Here is a 7,519-nt window from a genome sequence, read left to right on the forward strand (position 1 = left end):
AAGAGGGAGGACAAGCAACAGAGAGGTAGATGTATGAAGTGGTGGTGGTGGGGGAGTAGTTAGTACCGATACCCCCCCCCCCCCTTCATGTATTACTGTAGTGGCTTGTGTTCAGTGACAGGGGCGCTATGCGACCCTGCTGTTATCAGCCCTGCTATCTTTTAGCACTGACCATTCCGACACCTGCAGCTGTAGGTGTTGTTGCCCATATACCACAGCCAGGGACACAGTGCTGGCTCAGGGCTGTGTGTGAGATCTTGCAATAGTAGCAAGTTCTCACACATACTCACTGGAGCCGGCTGGACAGGGAGACACAGCGCATTAGCACTAAGCTTATGCGCAGTGAGCTCAGGTGGAGATCGCCGAAGGGGGTCACTCCCCCTGCTTCGGCAGACAAGATGTTAATACATTTTGTCGATGTTCCTTCCTGCTTTGCCTCGGTAATAATGCGAAGCAGAAAGTGTTATAGCGGCACAATACGTGCCGCTATAATAAATCTTCCCCAGAGTATTATGTCCCTCCTGAAATGGGTCATGTTGGGAGGTATGCAAGACTGATTACCTGCTGACATGAAGAAAATAGAAACACCATGATTGTATTTGACATTCACCAGCGCTTACACCTGCTATCAACATGGGTTAAGGTAAGACATTCCACTGACTCTCTTGTGTTTACTTTAGGGGTGGGCGTCAGAAACTGATGGTTAGCAATCATCGATATTCCCATTGGATGGTAGTTTTTGATGCCCATTCAAAGGCTGCTGAATTTATTCAGCCGGTACTGGTGTCCGCACAACAGCTCATGTGTGAAGATCCGGTTGCTTCTGTGCGTGTGCACATTATAACTGTTAATGGCTTCTTAGAAGTTGGACAATCATTTGGTTCCATGCTTCTGATGTTCATCCCTAATTTACTTGATGTGGACGTGAGTGAAAAGAGCAGATAGTGGGCCTAATTCAGATCTGATCACTGGGCTGCATTTTTTGCTGCCCTGCGATCAGATAGTCGCCACCTACAGGAAGGGGAGGGGGGGCTAAAATTGCTGTCCAAGTGTGCGATCACATGTGTAGCTGAGCTGCTTGTGCAGTCTCTGCGCAGCCCAGGACTTGCTCTTCCAGTCCGATTAAATCCCGCTGATCGGGGCCGGAGCTGACGTCAGACACCCTCCCTCCAAAACGCTTGAGCCCGCCTGCGTTTTTCCAGACACTCCCTGAAAATGGTCAGTTACCACCCACAAACGGCCTCTTCCTGTCAATCACCTTGCGAACACCCGTGCGAATGGATCCTTCGCACCATCCCATCGCTTACCGGCAAAGCCCATTGTAGCTGTCCAACGCACCGCCGCATTGCATATGGATGCGTAGTTCAGATCTGATCACCTGCTGTGATCTGAATTAGGCCCAGTGTCTATAAGACATTGCCTTGTCATCCACTCATAACTGCAGGCACAAGCAGTGTGTGGTATAGGGCCCTCATTCCGAGTTGTTCGCTCGGTATTTTTCATCGCATCGCAGTGAAAATCCGCTTAGTACGCATGCGCAATGTTCGCACTGCGACTGCGCCAAGTAACTTTACTATGAAGAAAGTATTTTTACTCACGGCTTTTTCTTCGCTCCGGCGATCGTAATGTGATTGACAGGAAATGGGTGTTACTGGGCGGAAACACGGCGTTTCAGGGGCGTGTGGCTGAAAACGCTACCGTTTCCGGAAAAAACGCAGGAGTGGCCAGAGAAACGGTGGGAGTGCCTGGGCGAACGCTGGGTGTGTTTGTGACGTCAACCAGGAACGACAAGCACTGAAATGATCGCACAGGCAGAGTAAGTCTGGAGCTACTCTGAAACTGCTAAGTAGTTAGTAATCGCATTATTGCGAATACATCGGTCGCAATTTTAAGAAGCTAAGATTCACTCCCAGTAGGCGGCGGCTTAGCGTGTGTAACTCTGCTAAATTCGCCTTGCGACCGATCAACTCGGAATGAGGGCCTAGGATCATTGGAACCAATACCCAATTGTTTAAATGCCATTAATAATGCTAGTAAAATATTTTACATGCCAGAGACCCTGTCTACATACCTACAATAAAAAATTGTTGTAGCTTATATCAGTGAAATTATGAATATATATATATATATATATATATATATATTAAAAACAATTTCCTGAGTGTGCTAAATAAAAATGTATCTACAAAGACTCTTCCAGTGTTGTTTCCTTAGGTAAGAATTGAATACTGGAGAAGATTTGTGTCTGGGAACCTGTAACGGACAACCCTCACCAAAATAGTCACCCAAACAAGAGGCCCAAGGCCAATTAGTAAAAAACTGTTTTAATAACATACATTTAAACAGATGCAATTTTTACATAAAATCCATCATGTAATGTTTACAGAGATACAATTTAAAAATAATAATAATGCCATTAAGGGACAACCAGTATGTTTTGTTGTCTTAACTCTAGATAGTCCCTCGCCTTTATCAAGGTGCGAGCTCGAGAGGGAGTATCTTCACAAACTAAGCTGGAAACTCCTGACTGACAAACTCAACGCGTTTCGTCTTATCGACTTCATCAGGGGTAACAAATGTAAAAAAACAGGCTTGCTTGCCATTAATGGATTTATATGTGGAGAATCACAACTTTGGATATAAGAATAATAAAAAAATCTCTTATACTGGCTCCTGATAGGAGCTTTCTTAGTGATTCCTTTTAGGAATCCTGAGGATCCTGAATGGAAATTTCTGCCTTAAAGATAATAATACGAGACTAATTTGTGGAGCTCCTTATGGGAACTATTGATTGAAGTTCCCTTTAGAGGTACTGGCAGTCAGATTTTGACAAACTGCCTGAATAAGATATCCAGATCTTGTATTCAAGACTGTTTCTGATTCAGGTATTAGCCCGTGTACAAAATACTTCAAAAAAATATATAGCTGATTTGACAATCAAAACGCACTGAAACTTCCTCAGTAAAGCTCACAGAATGGATCTCCTGAGAGATTTTGGGGTATATGCAATTATTCAACTGTTTTTGGATTAGACACAATTCGACAGTCGAATCCCGGCCGCCGGGACCCAAATTCAACATATTCAATAAAAAACGGATTCGACAGTCCCGCTGTCGAGAAACGGACCAATTGACGATAGTGTGCGTCCTGGATTCGACTTCTTGCACAAAAGTGTTCAAAAAAACCCTGAAAAAAATTGCGTGGGGTACCCCCTCCTAAGCATAACCAGCCTTGGGCTCTTTGAGCCGGTCCTGGTTGCAAAAATACGGGGGGGGAAATTATACGGGATCCCCCGTATTTTAACAACCAGCACCGGGCTCTGCGTCCGGTCCTGGTACCAAAAATACGGGGGACAAAAGATGTAGTGGTCCCCCGTATTTTTAACACCAGAACCGGGCTCCACTAGCTAGAGAGATAATGCCACAGCCGGGGGACACTTTTATACCGGTCCCTGCGGCCGTGGCATTAAATCCCCAACTAGTCCCCCCTGGCCGGGGTACCCTGGAGGAGTGGGGACCCCTTAAATCAAGGGGTCCCCCCCTCCAGCCACCCAAGGGCCAGGGGTGAAGCCCGAGGCTGTCCCCCCCCCATCCAAGGGCGACGGATGGGAGGCTGATAGCCAAGTCTCAAAAAAAAGAATATTGTCTTTTTGTAGCAGAACTACAAGTCCCAGGAAGCCTCCCCCGCAAGGTGGTACTTGGAGAACCACAAGTACCAGCATGCGGGGGGGAAACGGGCCCGCTGGTACCTGTAGTTCTACTACAAAAAAATACCCAAATAAAAACAGTACACACACACCGTGACAGTATAACTTTATTACATACATGCACACCGACATACACACATACTTACCTATGTTGACACGAGGCTCGGTCCCCTTGTCCATGTAGAATCCACGGGGTACCTGTAAATAAAATTATACTCACAACAATCCCATGTAGATCGGTCCTCTTCAGAGTTTGTAATCCACGTACTTGGCAAAATAAAACACGGACCACGCACTTAAAGGGTTCCCATGTTTACACATGGGACCCCTTTCCCCGACTGCCGGGACCCCCCAGTGACTGCTGTTAAAATATGGGGGATCACCTGTCATTTCCCCCCCCCCGTATTTTTACAACCAGGGCCGGCTCAAAGAGCCGAGGCTGGTTATGCTTAGGAGGGGGGACCCCACGCAATTTTTTTCAGAAATTTTAACCCATTCTCACCCCTTCCCACTGAAAAACATGCACTGATCTCTCCTATTTTTTTTAGTCAGTAAAAAAAAAAATATATATATATTCTTTTACAAAATCTATTAAATAATACTTGTGGCTCCTAATAGACAAACCAAGTAGATAATCCCTTCTAATATAATAGATATGCTATTAGCAATAAAAAAAAACAGAAAAAAAAACATGTTTTTAAAAATTTTTATTAGATCACAACAGCAAAATGAGGTGGAATGAAATTGACGAAATGACTGTCGAAAAGCACTGTTGTCGAATCGACATTCTTCAATTGAATATACTTTTGTCGAAAAGCCACATTTTTACCATTGCAGACATGTCGAATTTGAGAAATGTCGAATTGCAAAAAGTCGAATCTGAAACGGCAGGTTTTTTGTCGAAAATTACTGTATTGCATTGTCGAATCCAATTCGACAGTTTTTTTTTTTCAAAAATGCCCCGTGTTTTCGACTTTTGCGGCAATTCGACCGCAATTGCATATACCCCTTTGACTGTGTGTGGAAGTGGCAGAGTCTGTGTGTGGTATGGGATCATTGGAACCAATACCCAATTGTTTAAATGTCATTAATAATGCTAGTAAAATATTTTACATGCCAGAGACCCTGTCTACACACCCACAATAAAAAATTGTTGTAGCTTATATCAGTGTGAAATTATGAATATATATATATATATATATATATACACATATATAATCACTTGGTAATAGATGTGATCACATTCATAGACACAAACAGGCCAGGGATTACAGGTAGCCCAAATCCTCCTGTCAAAATCCTGCACTTGCACCTTAAATTATAGGACTACTGTTATATTATATGTATGCTCCCTTATACCCCTTTTACACCAAGCTTGTCACCCAGGCTATTGCCAGATTAATCCAGGTCGCAGCTCGGTGTAAACTCGGGTTGCGGTGCAGTGTAAGTGGGTAAGCCAGGTCTATGCTACCCGGGACCCTTTTATAGCATAGTAAAGCCGGCGCTAAAAGATGATCTCATCTCCTAGTGCCGACACTGCACACGTGACCACTGATGTCAATGACCCGGCAATAAGACGGGTCCTGGCACATTTGTGTCTATGTTACCTTCGTGATCAGGACCTGGAAGTGACATAACGGGAGTGCAGGAGAGAACTTCCGCCCTTACAGCACCTAAATGTTTTCTCTGTTCGTTTGAGGTTTGTTTTTTATATGCACCATTGGACCCTCGCAGGCTCGCTTAGCTCGCAACGCTTCGGACTCAGTGTCTCCCTCCACTCCGCTTTGCACGCCACAGGTTACTATTCCAAATAGTTTGTGACATGGACCCAGGGGGTTATGGGAAAGGTCCTCTCCACGAAGGCAAACTAGACGCTACCTTCCTGGCACCAGTCTGATCAGTTGTGACCTGGCACAGGGCCGCAACTAGGGGGGGGCTAAGGGGTTATGTGCCCCGGTGCTGCGTTTGAGGGGGCGCCGAGAACTGTGCCTGGCTCCCTCGAGCAGCTGCTCGCCCACCCGTCGCAATCTTTGCCTGTAGTCAGGCCCAGGCCCGGCCCTACGCATGCGCAGATTACACCGCTGTGTAGAGTGCTGAACCAGTGAGCGCGCTGCTGAAATCACACTCACCTGCCACTGGCCGCTCACCACCACCCGCCGCTGGCCGCTCACCCGGTCGCTCACCACCACCCGCCACTGGCCGCTGACCACAAACCACCGCCGGCTGCTCACCACCTGCCGCTTACTGCTCACCTCCTGCTGCTAGAACCATTGGAATCAGTCCAAGAGTTCACGTCACATAGCTTCTAAGGGGGAGAGGAGTGCAAAGTATGTACCCACTTCTACATCTGTAATGCCTGCATGTGTGTGCTGTGGATTATTTGCACTAGAGACTGTACATGCTTATTGCACATACAGCAGTATAGTTAGTACAAACGTACATAGCAACATGTGTGCACTTAGACACAAGCTTTCTCTGCACATATTATATCTGCCTCCCCTGCAGTGCACATGGTATTGCCCAACTGCTAAAAAATTTCCTGCTGCGATCAACTTGGAATTACCCCCAATATGACAGCATAAAGGGAGCAACATCTAAATAATTTGTTTTTAATAAACAGAATTGCTATCAAATTTAATGTATTTCAAGAGTATATAGTTCAACGCCTCTACATCATATCACAGAACACATAAAGGATGTTTTATCTAAAAAAACCATTATCCAGAACCAGACCCAGCCCTACGCATATGCGGACTAAGCCGCTGCGTAGAGCACCAGACCAGTGAGGGCACTGCTGAAGTCATGCTCACCTGCCGCTGGCCGCTCACCACCACCTGCTGCGGCTCCTCTGTGGTGTAACGTGTATAAGCGGCTCTACTGTGCTGTCATAGTAACAGCTCCGTCACAGTCCCGCGCAACTGCATGTCACCGCCCATCCCTCTGTGCGACCGCCCGCCCGCCAACAAACTTCCAACAAAGAAATGGCACTCAGAGACAGGCAAAAATGTTAATAGCTATATTCAATTCCACAAATCACTCAGTCAAACGTTTTTTTTGCCTGTCTCAGAGTGGCATTCCTTTGTTGGAACTTTGTGTATACAGTAGTATGAATTGAGCACCTGAGCAAGTTGCCTTTTTTATTAAATATATATACTGTGTGTGTATTACTGGCGGTCTGAGGGATGTCTGAGCATATTCTCTCTCTCCCCCATCTATCTCCTCTCTCCCATTTCACTCACTCCCCTCCCTCTCCCCCTCTCTCCCCTGTGGGGGGGTACTACTGTGCAGACCAAAGGGGGTACACACGTAGCAGTGTATGCTTAAATTCTAAGCAATCTGACTGGATTGCTTAGAAATTAAGCTCACATCGCTCCGTGTATATAGCGATACCGATGTGCGGCCCCACTTGTCTGTATCGCTGACTGTAGATTGGCCGATGGGTGAAGTGAGCATCCCCACTCCTCGCTCAGCACACATCGTGCTGTTTGCTGAGAGTCCAGAGATGTGTGCTGTGCGATCTGTGCGGGATCGCTCAGCACACATCTCTGGCACACATCTGTACGTGTGTACCCCTTTAATGAGAATAAGCTGCAGCGTAATGAGAATAAGCTTACACCACTGTGCGACGTAGTTTTAATTTTTTTGTATTTAGTATTTTTTATTTATTTTAACTGTTATGTTTTATTTGACTTATTATTATTATTATATATATATTTTTTTTTGGCGGGTAGGGTCGGGTGGGGGGTGCTAAATTACTACCGTGCCCCGGGTGCCGAAAATCCTAGTTTCGGCCCTGCCTGGCAATTCGGTGTA

Source organism: Pseudophryne corroboree, chromosome 3 (genome assembly GCF_028390025.1).
Source record: "Pseudophryne corroboree isolate aPseCor3 chromosome 3, aPseCor3.hap2, whole genome shotgun sequence".
In the NCBI taxonomy this organism is placed as follows: domain Eukaryota; kingdom Metazoa; phylum Chordata; class Amphibia; order Anura; family Myobatrachidae; genus Pseudophryne; species Pseudophryne corroboree.